Below are 14,394 nucleotides of genomic sequence, written 5' to 3'. Positions count from 1 at the left end.
TTACCCGGGTTGTCTTGGAGAGGTCTGGACCGCCACTGCTTATTCTGGAATTGTTTCTGAATTTTGGGGACTTCTTTCTTTTGAAAACGAAAAGGACCTAAAACTGGGATTAGGTATTTTCGTTTGAGGAAAGGAGTGACCATTCCCATTCACAAGAGCTTTCGACTGTGGACCAAACAGATTACCTGACTGAAAAGGCAAATTACAACAATTTGTCTTGGCAGGAATATCCCCATTCCAGAATTTTAGCCATAGGGCTCTTCTGGCTGAATTAGCAGCAGTCATTGCTTGAAATGAATTTTTCATAATATCAAGTAGAGCATCACAAAGAAATTCAGACACATTTTTAATGAGAGGTAATGACTCCAAAGTGTCATCTCTAAGCACCCCATCCTCTAAATCTTGGTTTAACTGGCTTAACCACACACGTACGGCTCTAGCCACGGAACTGCAGAGAAAACCACTTTACATGAAGCAGCTGCAGATAAATAGGATTTTTTTTATTTTATTTTAAATAACCCATCAGCCTTCCTGTCCATAGGGTCTGGAGCCGGGTAGAAGCTGCTGATGGGAATATGGATTCTTTAGAGCGCTTGGCATCCATTTTTGGTACAGAGTCCCACTGATCCACATAATGAGAATACATTTTATAGGTGGATTTAAACATTGCACTTTGCTCAAATCTCTTTCCAGGCTTAGCCCACTCTCTCTGCAAACACTCAGTGAGGACAGCGTGGCCAGGAAGACCTTTATCTTTAGTGATAGGAAAGTAAAAGAGCTGGTCTTTATTACACTTATACTTTGGGTCTTTTTTACATTCCATAGTGTCTTTTACCGCTTTAATGAGATGGGGCAAAATTCTCTTTCTTGAGAAGAAAAAGATCCTCAGGATCATCAAAGTCTTCATCAATAGAAATATATTCCCCTTCAGATGATGGGGATACACTAGAGGATGATGGGGAAGTTGCTCTGGCTGGGTTATGCTTACTCTTTTTATGAGAAGATTTAACCCCTTCAAATGTGGAGGAAAATTGCTCTTTAAACCAAGACAAGAAGGATTGGGCTTCAGCCCTCTGAGGATCCTGTTCCTCTGTGTCACAACATATAGAACATATATTTAATGCTGCATCTTCAGACAGGAGCTGGGTGCATTTCTCACACATTCTATGTCTAGATTTTCTCTTTCCGCTGACATGTCTGGAGGAGGACATCTAGCAGAAAACAGAGAGAGAGCCATTAGGATAATGAGGCAACACCTGCAATCAACATGCAACATAGAAGTGGAAATAGAGCCCAGAAAACCAAACTCAGCAAGTCTAGACTAAGGCTGGGTTCACACGACCTATTTTCAGACGTAAACGAGGCGTATTATGCGTAGTTTTACGTCCTTTGCTTCGGAGGCCGGTGCTTCAGTCCATTACCGCGCTAGGGCCACATGTGGGATATTTCTCAAAACTGCACAATCTGGGCAATACGTATTAAGTTGCGTTTCTCTGATAAATCCTTTTGTGTTATAAAAAAAATGGTATAAAGAGGATTTTCTGACAAAAAAAAAATGTACATTTCACCTCTACTTTGCTCTAAATTTCTGTGAAACACCTAAAGGGTTCATAAACTTTCTAAATGCTGTTGTAAATACTTTGAGGGGTCTAGTTTCTAAACTGGGGTGTTTGATAGGGGTTTCTAACATATGGGCCCCTCAAAGCAACTTCAGAACTGAACTGTAACCTAAAAAAATAAATAAATTAGGCAATACTTCGCTTCTTACATTATACTGATAATGAGCCGTGCCCACACCGAGATGACCCCAGTTTTGACCGTTTGTATAAACGGAGACCCCTATTAGACCGTTTCAGTGCCCGGTTTTCCCAAGCATTCACCCCGCGTTTTTTACGTCCGTTTTTGGAGCTGTTTTCATTGGAGTCTATGAGAAAACAGCTCCAAAAACGTCCAAAGAAGTGTCCTGCACTTCTTTAGACGAGGCTGTATTTTTGCGCGTCGTCGTTTGACAGCTGTCAAACGACGACACGTAAATGACAGGTCGTCTGCACAGTACGTCGGCAAACCCATTCAAATGAATGGGCAGATGTTTGCCGACGTATTGTAGCCTTATTTTCAGACGTAAAACGAGGCATAATACGCCTCGTTTACGTCTGAAAATAGGTCGTGTGAACCCAGCCTAAGGCTGGGTTCACACGACCTATTTTCAGACGTAAACGAGGCGTATTATGCGTAGTTTTACGTCTGAAAATAGGGCTACAATACGTCGGCAAACATCTGCCCATTCATTTGAATGGGTTTGCCGACGTACTGTGTAGACAACCTGTCATTTACGCGTCGTTGTTTGACAGCTGTCAGGGTATGTTCACACGCTGAGCCAAAAACGTCTTTCAAGGGAAAACAGCACCTGATTTTCAGATGTTTTTTGAGCAACTCACGTTTTTCGCGGCGTTTTTCTCGCCGTTTTCGCGGCGTTTTCGCGCCGTTTTTTCGGCCGTTTTTGGAGCTGTTTTCAATACAGTCTATGAGAAAACGGCTCCAAAAACGTCCCAAGAAGTGTCCTGCACTTCTTTTGACGAGGCTGTAATTTTACGCGTCGTCTTTTGACAGCTGTCAAACGACGACTCGTAAATTACAGGTCGTCGGCACAGTACGTCGGCAAACCCATTCAAATGAATGGGCAGATGTTTGCCGACGTATTGGAGCCTTATTTTCAGGTGTAAATCGAGGCATAATACGCCTCGTTTACACCTGAAAATAGGTCGTGTGAACCCAGCCTCAAACGACGACGCGTAAAAATACAGCCTCGTCAAAAGAAGTGCAGGACACTTCTTTCAGACGTAATTTGAGCCGTTCTTCATTGAACTCAATGAAGCACAGCTCAAAATTTACGGCTGTTAGAGGAGCCTCGCAAAATGCGAGGAGGAGCAATTACGTCTGAAACGAGGCAGCTGTTTTCTCCTGAAAACAGTCTGTCATTTCAGACGTAAAAGCCTGCTACCGTGTGCACATAACCTAAGGGTATGTGCACACGATAGCAGGCATTTATGTGTGAAAAGGCAGACTGTTTTCAAGAGAAAACAGCTGCCTCGTTTCACACGTAAATGCTCCTCCTCGTATTATGCGAGGCGTCTGTGTCCCTTGTAAATCTTGAGCTGGTCTTCATTGAGTTCAATGAAGAACGGCTCAAATTACGTTGCAAAGAAGTGCCCGGCACTTCTTTGCCGAGGCAGGCAATTTACGCGTCGTCGTTTGACAGCTGTCAAACGACGACACGTAAATAACAGGTCGTCTGCACAGTACGTCGGCAAACCCATTCAAATGAATGGACAGATGTTTGCCGACGTATTGTAGCCTTATTTTCAGGCGTAAATCGAGGCATAATACGCCTCGTTTACGTCTGAAAATAGGTCGTGTGAACCCAGCCTAAGGCCTCATTTACACGAGCGTGTGCGTTTTGCGCACGCCAAAAAACGCTGCGTTTTGCGTGCGCAAAAGGCAATTGACAGCTCCGTGTGTCATCCGTGTATGATGCGCGGCTGCGTGATTTTCGCGCAGCCGCCATCATAGAGATGAGGTAGTCGACGCCCGTCACTGTCCAAGGTGCTGAAAGAGCTAACTGATCGGCAGTAACTCTTTCAGCACCCTCGACAGTGAATGCCGATCACAATATACACCAACCTGTGAATAAAAAAAGACGTTCAAACTTACCATGAACTGCCTGCTTCCTCCAGTCCGGTCTCCCGGCCGTTGCCTTGGTGACGCGTCCCTCTTTTGTCATCCGGCCCCACCTCCCAGGATGACGCGGCAGTCCATGAGACTGCTGCAGCCTGTGATTGGCTGCAGCCTGTGCTTGGCCTGTGATTGGCTGCAGCTGTCACTTGGACTGAATTGTCATCCCGGGAGGTCGGACTGGAGGAAGGAGCCGGGACTTATCGGTAAGTCCGAACTTCTGTTTTTTTTTTACACGTATATGTATATTGTGATCGAAAGTCACTGTCCATGGTGCTGAAACAGTTTAAGTCTTTCAGCACCGTGGGCAGTGACTGTCTCCTGACGTCGCGTACCCGAACATTTTTTGCCGGGTTCGGTTAAAACGAGTTCGGCCGAACCCGGTGAAGTTCGGTGCGCTCATCTCTAATTTGACACTCCGTTTGGATGTTTGTAACCAGAAAAGCACGTGGTGCTTTTCTGTTTACATTCAGGAGTTTGACAGCTCTTGCGTGATTTTCGCGCATGCAACGCAGGACCGTCAGTGTGGCATGCGTTGTTTTCACGCACCCATTGAAGTCAATGGGTGCGTGTTGCGTGAAAAACGCAAGAATATAGAACATGTCGTGAGTTTTACGCAACGCACTCACGCTGCGCAAAATTCACGCATCGTCTAAACAGCCCCATAGACTATTATAGGTGCGTACGACACGCGTGAAAAGCACGCGCGTCGCACGCGCGTATAATACGCTCGTGTAAATGAGGCCTAAGAGTTTTGGTAACAAAAGAGCAACAGCCGCTGTTTATAATGTATAGTACACACAGTAAATACATAAAACTTTTTCCACAGATGACCATCAGACTCCCATAGGGACACTACTAACATTGCAGGAACCGAGGATTCTGCTGCTTAGGCAATGGTGTAATCAAACACTTAGCGCCAAAGTTTAAATATCCTCCGAAATCCCATGTATGCGCACATCCAAGCCCAGACTGCGACTACATCCCGCACACGGAAAGATGCAAGGGATTTACCTTAGATGGCGTAATCTTACGGCAAGCGAGATCGTGCACGCGCCATCTTTGCCCGGAGTCAGATGGTCAAACACCGGTACCTTCTATGCACGATTCCCAGGAAGTGCATAGAGAAGGGAAAACCATGTACGGCTGCCTAAGCAGGACACTGGTATATTTGTGTGTCCAATATGCCAGTTGGACACACACAGGTGCAGCAGATGCAGCACAGCCATAGACTTTACATTAAAACAAACAAATTAAAAACACAAGGGGGCATAATGGCTCTTCGGGCCGAGGGACCTGAAACTCTTCTGGTATACAGCCCGGCATGATAGATAAAGAAGGAAGGAAGAAAATAATTAAATAAGGACTCCAAAGGAGTCCCACCTGCAATCTTCTAAACATGAAGAGAAATAAAAATACAAGGAGGTGGGGTTTCTCCTGGGCCTTATATAGGAGGTCCTTGCATTACTAGTTAATTGGTTATTGCTTGTTAACCTGTTCTCTTCTAATTATATATAGGGAGATAACATCTCATTTGTGTGCTGCCGACGGACGATCAGGAAACATATGTTTTCCATGAGACGGGCTTGTATGAGATATATTCTATTTAACCTTCTTTGTATACCTGGCCAGGTGATTTTTTAAATTGTATTTTTAGTTCTTGTTCTAGGCAATAGCTTGGGAAATGTTTTTTCAACTTTTTTCTAAAATAAATAAATTTGAAATATATATATTTTCTTTAGACTTACAAGTGCTGGATATGTCCTGGACAGTTTTTTATTTTTTATTGTTTCTATAGTCTTTTCAGCTAGGACGGCACCGTGTAGCAATATCGGCTACATTTGTTTGGGTCATTGATTGGATATAAATAATCTTTTATTCTTAACCTCTTCACGCGCTGCTCCGCAATAGTACGTCCTGCACAGGGCTTGCTTCCCGCATCCAGACGTACTATTGCGGAGTAGTTCCCGGCGCACACTGTCCTAACAGTGTCCGGGAACCGGGAGGTCAGCTGTCCCCGACAGCTGACACTCCAGCCTTGCCGGTCAGCGGACCATCGCCGCTGATTTCGGCAAGTAACCCCATAAATGCGTCGACGGATTGCCGTCGCTGCATTTAAGTGGTTTGAAGCACATCGGCAGCCCCCACGAAGTGATCGTGGGGGCTACCAATGCTTTTCGTGGCAATCGGAGGTCAGACAATGACCTCCGGGTTGCCATGTACGGAACGCTCGGAGGAGCAGCCTCCTGCCGGTCCTCCGAGGCTTCCTGTCAGTGTGACTGTCACGTCACAATGACAGTTAGAGTACATTACACTACGTGTGTAGTGTAATGTACTCTAACAGCAATCAAAGCTGTAAGTCTAAGTGTCCCCTAGTGGGACAAGTGAAAAAAGTAAAAAAAGATAATAAAAATGTTTTAAAAAAAGTGTAAAAATAAAAGTTATAAGTTATATAAGCAAACACTGCATTTTTTTTCCTATAATAAGTCTTTCATTATAGGAAAAAAATGAACACGTTAAAAAAAAGTACACATATCTGGTATCACTGCATTCATAACGACCCCAACTATAAAACTATAATGTTATTTTTCCCGCACGATGAACACCCCAAAAAAAATCAATAAAAAACTACACCAGAATCGCTATTTTTTGGTCACCACCCCTCCCAAAATAGAGAATAAAAGTGATCAAAAAGTTGCATTTACCCGAAAATAATATCGATAAAAACTACAACCCGTCCCGCAAAAAACAAGCTCTTACACAGCTTTTTTGACAGAAAAATAAAAAAGTTACGGCTCTCAGAATATGGTGACACAGAAAATAAATTATTTTATAAAAAAGTGATTTTATTGCGCAAACGCTGCAAAACATAAAAAAAACCTATATACATATGGTACCGACCCGCAGAATAAAATATAATGGTCATTTACAGTGCACGGTAAACGCAGCAAACAAATAAACTAAAAAAGATTGTCAGAATTGCTTGTTTTTGGTCACCCGGCCTTGCAAAAAAAGTAATAAAAAGTGATCAAAAAAATCGCATGTATCCCAAAATGGTACCAATGAAAAGTACAGATTGTCCCGCAACAAATAAGCCCTCACGTAGCTCCAGTGCTGAAAAAAGAAAGAAGTTCTGGCTCCCAGGAATATGGCGATGCAAAATGTGCAGTGTTTTCTAAAAGCGGATTAAATCCGACACCATTTATCAGTGCGACACCGGCCACACATCTATGAATTATTATTTATTTACCGCATTTTTATACCCTCTTATTATGCCCTGATGTTCTCCGCACAGATTACATATGCCCCCACATTATAAACTGAAATACCACCGAAACCCAAAACAGAAAAACTACCAAGCAAAATCTGCGCTCCAAAAGCAAAATGGCGTCCCTCCCTTCTGTTTCCTGCAGCGTGCCCAAACAGCAGTTTGTGCCCACATATATGGCACCGCCATACCCGGGAGAACCCGCTTATTGCTTTATGAGGTATTTGTCTTCAGGGGCACAAACTGGGCAAGACATATTATGCACTAAAATGGCATATCAGTGGAAAATTGCAATTTTTCACACCATCCGCTGTGCATTAACCCCTTTGCACACTATGACTTAATAGCACGTCATGGTGCGGGGGTTGATGTATGGAGTGGGCTCACGTGCTGAGTCCGCTCCATACGCTGTGGGTGTCGGCTGTGTATTACAGCTGACACCCAGGACTAAGGGGGGATTCACACGAGCGTGTATTCGGTCCGTGTGGGCCGCGTGGTTTTCACGCGCCACGCACAGACCAATACAAGTCTATGGGGCAGTACAGACAGTCCGTGCTTTTTGCGCAGCGTTTGTCAGCTGCGCAAAAAGCGCGACAGGTTCAATATCTCCGCGTATTTTGCGCATCACGCATCCATTGAAGTCAATGGGTGCGTGAAAACCATGCAGGTCGCACGGAAGCACTTCCGTGCGAACCGACTGAAACAGCGCACCAGCTGTCAAAAGGATGAATGTAACCAGAAAAGCACTGGTACGCGACGTTCGGAGATAGTCACTGTCCAGGGTGCTGAAAGAGTTAAACTGTTTCAGCACCATGGACAGTGACTACCGATCCCAATAAACATGAACCTGTGAAAAAAAACGAAGTTCTGACTTACCGAGAACTCCCGGCTTCTTCCTCCAGTCTGACCTCCCGGGATGACAATTCAGTCCAAGTGACAGCTCCAGCCAATCACAGGCCAAGCACAGGCTGCAGCGGTCACATGGACTACCACGTCATCCAGGGAGGTGGGGCCCAATGTTAAGAGAGGCGCGTCACTAAGGACGCGTCACCAAGGACGCGTCACCAAGGCAACGGCCGGGAAGTTCTCGGTAAGTACGAACTTTTTCTTTTTTTTTAACAGGTTGCTGTATATTGTGTTCGGCATTCACTGTCGAGGGTGCTGAAAGAGTTACTGCTGATCAGTTAGCTCTTTCAGCACCTTGGACAGTGACGGGCGTCGACTAGCCTCATCTCTATGATGGCGGCTGCGCGAAAATCACGCAGCCGCGCATCATACACGGATGACACACGCAGCTGTCAAATGGTTTTTGCGCGCGCAAAACGCTGCGTTGTTTGCGCGCGCAAAAACGCAACGTCCGTCTGTATCTGCCCTAACGGACAGGAACAGCGATCGCGCTGTTACAGGAGTCTGTAAAAATAACAATATACTGCAATACATTAGTATCGCAGCATATTGTACCCGCGATCAATGATCGCTGGTACAAGTCCCCCAAGGGGACTAATAAAATGTGTAGAAGAATTAAAGTTATTAGTAGTGAGAAAGAAAAAAGTTTAAAGTTAAAAAAAAAAAACCTTTTCCCATTTTTCTTCAAAAGTAATGAAAAAAAATAAACAGAATGAATATCGCTATGTCCGTAAAAGGCTGAACTATTACAATGTACCATTATTTAACTCGCACGGTGAACACCAAAAAAAACGTAAATAATTTAAACCACCAGGTGGCTGTCGTTTTCGTTTTTACAGCATGGCGAAAGCTGTAAAAACGAAAACCCCAAAAAATGGAATCAGATTTTTTTCCTATATTCCTATATTTTCCTATTTTTTTTCAGTTTCCCATTACTTTTTATGGCACTTTAAATGGTATCAATAGAAACTACAATTCCTCCCGCAAGAAATAAGCCCTCACATCACTCTACTGACGGAAAAAGAAAAAAAGAAGAAATGGCTCTTGGAAGGCGGGTAGTGAAAAACGAAAATAAGAAAGCAAAAAAATGGATCAGTCCTGAAATGGTTAATTCATTTCTAATGAAAAAAATGTATGACCACATGTGGGGTATTTCTGTACCCGGGAGAAATTGCTTTATAAAAATTGGTTGTTTATTTCTCCTTTATCCCTTGTGAAAATGAGAAAATTCAAAATTTTAGTGGAAAAAAATTGTGATATAAATTTTCTCCGCCTAATTCTAATAAATTCTGCAAAAGACCCGTGGAGTCTAAATGCTCACTATACCCCTAGAAAAATTCCTTGAGGGGTGTTTCCAAAATGGGGTAACTTGGGGGGCTTCCACTGTTTTGGTCCCTCCAGGGCGTTGCAAAGGCGGCATGGCACCGAAAAACAATCCAGCAAAATCCGTGCTCCAAAATCCAAATGGCGCTACTTCCCTTCTGAGCGCTGCCATGGGTCCAATCAGCAGTTTATTACCACATATGGGGTATTGCCGTAATCAGGATAAAATGTTTTACAAATGTTGTGGTTCTTTTTTTCCTTTATTCCTTGTAAAAATTTCTATGCTTTTTCAGAAAAAAAGTTGATTTTCATTTTCACTGCCTAATTCCACTAAATTCTGCAAAAAACCTGTGTGGTCAAAATGCTAACTATACCCCTAGATAAATTCCTTGAGAGGTGTAGTTTCCAAAATGGGGTAACTTTTGGGGGGGTTTTCCCTGTTTTGGTCTCTCCAGGGCGTTGCAAACGCGACATGGCACCGAAAACCAATCCAGCAAAATCCGTGCTCCAAAATCCAAATGGCGCTACTTCCCTTCTGAGCGCTGCCATGGGCCCAATCAGCAGTTTATTACCACATATGGGGTATTGCCGTAATCAGTTGAAAATGCTTTACAAATGTTGTGGTTCTTTTTTTCCTTTATTCCTTGTAAAAATTAAAAATTTCTATGCTTTTTCAGAAAAAAAGATTTTCAATTTTACAGACTAATTCCAATATATTTCGCGAAAAACCTGTGTGGTCAAAATGCTAACTATACCCCTAGATAAATTCCTTGAGAGGTGTAGTTTCCAAAATGGGGTAACTTTTGGGGGGGTTTTCCCTGTTTTGGTCTCTCCAGGGCGTTGCAAACGCGACATGGAACCGAAAACCAATCCAGCAAAATCCGTGCTCCAAAATCCAAATGGTGCTCCTTCCCTTCTGAGCCTTGCTGTGGGTCCAATCAGCAGTTTATTACCACATATGGGATATTGCCGTAATCGGGAGACATTGCTTTACATATGTTGAGGTGCATTTTCTTTATTATTTCTTGTAAATATTAAAAATTTCTATGTTTTTTCAGAAAAAAGTAGATTTTCATTTTTACAGACTAATTCTAATAAATTTAGCGAAAAACCTGTGCGGTCAAAATGCTAACTATACACCTAGATAAATTCCTTAAGGGGTGTAGTTTCCAAAATGGGGTAACTTTTGGGGTGTTTCCACTGTTTTGGCACCACAAGACCTCTTCAAACCTGACAAGGTGTCTAAAATATATTTTAAAAAAAAGGAGGCCCAAAATCCACTGGGTACTCCTTTGCTTCTGAGGCCGGTGCTTCAGTACATTATCACACTAGGACCACATGTGGGATATTTCTAAAAATTGCAGAATCTGGGCAATAAATATTGAGTTGCATTTCTCTGGTAAAACCTTCTGTGTTACAAAAAAAAATGAATAGTTGCAATAGAAATGAATTTCGGCAAAAAAAATAAAATTTGCAAATTTTACCTCTACTTTGCTTTAATTCCTGTGAAACGCCTAAAGGGTTAAAACACTTTGTGAATGCTGATTCGAATACCTTGAGGGGTGCAGTTTTCAAAATGGGGTGACTTCTGGGGATTTTCTAAAATATAAGGCCCTCAAAGCCACCTCAGAACTGAACTGGTCCCTGAAAAAATTGCCTTTTGAAATTTTCTTTCAAATATGAGAAATTGCTGCTAAAGTTCTAAGCCTTGTAACGTCCTAGAAAAATAAAAGGACGTTCAAAAAACGATGCAAACATAAAGTAGACATATGGGAAATATTAACTAGTAACTATTTTTTGTGGTATTACTATCTGTTTTACAAGCAGATACGTTTAAATTTAGAAAAATGCAAATTTTTGCAAATTTTTTCTAAACTGTGGTGTTTTTCAGAAATAAATACTAAAATTATCGACAACATTTTTTCACTAACATAAAGTACAACATGTCATGAGAAAACAATCTCAGAATCGCTTGGATAGGTAAAAGCATTCCAAAGTTATTACCACATAAAATAACACATGTCAGATTTGAAAAAATCGGCTGTGTCCTGAAGGCCAAAACAGGTTGGGTCCTGAAGGGGTTAAGATCAAATGTATGCTGGCAAATGCAAGGAGTCTTGCAAGTAAAATGGACGAGTTGGAGCTTCTAATCACTGACATAGATTAAGATGTAGTGGGCATAACAGAAACCTGGCTGGATGAAAGTCATGTCTGTGTAACAAATGTGGAGGGCTACACAGTATTTAATTTATAAGGGATAGAAAAAATTAAAAAGGTGGAGGGGTTTGTCTGTTTGTAAAATCCAGCCTAAGACCAGTCCTAAATAAAGACATTGGGGGAGACTGTGACAGTGTGGAGTCTTTATGGGTAAATATTAATGGAACGTTTAATTACGGTAAACTACTAATTGGAGTTTGTTATAAGCCACTGAACATAGCGGAACAGGCTGAGGATGAAATGCTGCAACAAATACAAAAGGCATCAAATAATAATAGGGTCCTTATACACCGTGTTCCAAATTATTATGCACATTGGATTTAAGTGTCATAAACATTTAATTATTTGTTTTTAAATTAAACTCATGGATGGTATTGTGTCTTAGGGCTCTTTGGATCATTGTAATCAATCTCAGACACCTGTGATAATTAGTTTGCCAGGTGTGCCCAATCAAAGGAAAACTACTTAAGAAGGACGTTCCACATTATTAAGTAGGCCACAGGTTTCAAGCAATATGGGAAAGAAAAAGGATCTCTCTGCTGCCGAAAAGCGTGAAATAGTGCAATACCTAGGACAAGGTATGAAAATATTGGATATTTCAAGAAAACTTAAGCGTGATCATCGTACTGTGAAAAGATTTGTGGCTGATTCAGAGCACAGACGGGTTCGTTCAGATAAAGGCATAATGAGGAAGGTTTCTGCCAGACAAATTAATAGGATTAGGAGAGCAGCTGCTAAAATGCCATTGCAAAGCAGCAAACAGGTCTTTGAAGCCGCTGGTGCCTCTGGAGTCCCGAGAACCTCAAGGTGTAGGATCCTCCAGAGGTTTGCAAGTGTGCATAAAGCTATTATTCGGCCACCCCTAAGCAATGCTCACAAGCAGAAACGGTTGCAGTGGGGTCAGAAATACATGAAGACTTATTTTCAAACCATGTTGTTTACTGATGAGTGCCGTGCAACCCTGGATGGTCCAGATGGATGGAGTAGTGGATGGTTGGTGAATGGCCACCATGTCCCAACAAGGCTGCAACATCAGCAAGGAGGTGGCGGAGTCATGTTTTGGGCTGGAATCATGGGGAGAGAGCTGGTATGCCCCTTTAGGGTCCCTGACGGTGCGAAAATGACCTCTGCAAAGTACGTAGAGTTTATGACTGACCACTTTCTTCCGTGGTACAAAAAGAAGAACCGTGCCTTCCGTAGCAAAATTATCTTCATACATGACAATGCACCATCTCATGCTTCAAAGAATACCTCTGTGTCATTGGCTGCTATGGGCATAAAAGGAGAGAAACTCATGGTGTGGCCCCCATGTTCCCCTGACCTCAACCCTATTGAGAACCTTTGGAGCATCCGCAAGCAAAATATCTATGAGGGTGGGAGGTAGTTCACATCAAAACAGAAGCTCTGGGAGGCTATTCTGACATCCTGCAAAGATATTCAAGCAGAAACTGTCCAAATACTCACAAATTCAATGGATGCAAGAATTGTGAAGGTGATATCAAAGAAGGGGTCCTATGTTAACATGTAACTTGGCCTGTTAAGTTTTTTGTAATTGAAAGAGCTTTTGATTTCTGTAAATATGACCTCCTGATGCTGCAAATTCAACAAATTACCTTTTTAGTTCTCTTTACAACCTTTAACCCCTTAAGGACACAGCCTAGTCAGAGCCCATTTTTCAAATCTGACATATTTCACTTTATGTGGTAATAACTTCGGAATGCTTAAACCTATCCAAGCGATTCTGAGATTGTTTTCTCGTGACACATTGGGCTTCATGTTCGTGGTAAAATTTGGTCGATATATTCAGTGTTTATTAGTGAAAAATTGCAAAATTTAGAGAAAAGTTTGAAAGAATATCATTTTTCAGAATTTAAATGCATCTGCTTGTAAAACAGACGGGCATACCACCCAAAATAGTTACTAGTTCACATTTCCCATATGTCTACTTTAGATTGGCATCATTTTTTGAACATTCCTTTACTTTTCTTGGACGTTACAAGGCTTAGAACATAAACCGCAATTTCTCATATTTTTAAAAAAATTTCAAAAGCCTTTTTTTGAAGGTACCTGTTCAGTTCTGAAGTGGCTTTGTGTCAAGGACACAGGGTACGTGGACCCACTAGGCTGCTCCGCCATAGCGGGGAGGCAGCTGACCAGGTCACAGTCTATACGAAAGTCAATGGCAGACAGTAACGCTTGGGTACCTGAAATAGTTCGGACGGTGGCTGTGGCTTCAGCACGGATGGAGGCTGGTGCGGCAGGTCGCGCCAGACGTGGGGGGCAGTATCCGATGAAGCAGAAGACACTGGACGTTGCAAACGACACTGGACGTGGCAAACGACACTGGACGTGGCAGACGACACTGGACGTGGCAGAAGACTCTACTCCAACGCAGGTAGGCACAGGAACTAGAACAAGGAATACAGGAACGGGTAACAGGGCACGGGTAACAGCTGGAACGGGAAACACTAAGGGACCATTTGCGAGACAGACTGGGATAGACTAACAAAGCTCAGGCAAGGATCAGAAGGCCTGGGGCCTTCTTATAGACCAGGAAATCAGGGCGGTTGATGATGATGATGAATAATTTGTGCGCTCGCTCGCGCACGGCCTTAAAGGGCCAGCGCGCGCACAAATTACGGGACACAGCAGGATGGAGCGGAAGTGAGTGCTGGCGTCTCCTGGGAAGGAGACAGGGATCAGCGCTCACGGATCCATGGCTGCGGGCGTCGGGGGGTGAGTAAACCCGACGGCCCGCGGCCATGGACGTTACACTTTGAGGGGCCTATGTGTTAGAAACCCCCATAAAACACCCCATTTTTAAAACTAGACCCCTCAACGTATTCAAAACAGCATTTAGAAAGTTTTTTTTAACCCTTCAGGCGTTTCAAAGGAATTAAAGCAAGGTGGAGGTGAAATTTGCAAATTTCATTTTTCTTGCTGAATTT

The 14,394-nt window shown here is 42.9% G+C and overlaps 1 long non-coding RNA gene across 1 annotated transcript; it reads right to left on the bottom strand.

Moving 5' to 3' along the window:
- Window positions 1-333: 333 nt before the first annotated feature.
- LOC142741764 (uncharacterized) lies at window positions 334-13,848 on the bottom strand. The gene is made up of 2 exons (XR_012881247.1): window positions 13,651-13,848; window positions 334-1,211 (listed from the first exon to the last, which is right to left on the bottom strand). It is a non-coding gene; the product is annotated as an uncharacterized LOC142741764 (long non-coding RNA).
- Between the last annotated feature and the right edge of the window lie 546 nt (window positions 13,849-14,394).

Source organism: Rhinoderma darwinii, chromosome 1 (assembly GCF_050947455.1).
Source record: "Rhinoderma darwinii isolate aRhiDar2 chromosome 1, aRhiDar2.hap1, whole genome shotgun sequence".
NCBI classification, from domain to species: Eukaryota; Metazoa; Chordata; class Amphibia; order Anura; family Rhinodermatidae; genus Rhinoderma; species Rhinoderma darwinii.
The sequence above is the reverse complement of the archived record's forward strand: the minus strand, read 5'-3'. Positions and strand labels throughout refer to the sequence as shown.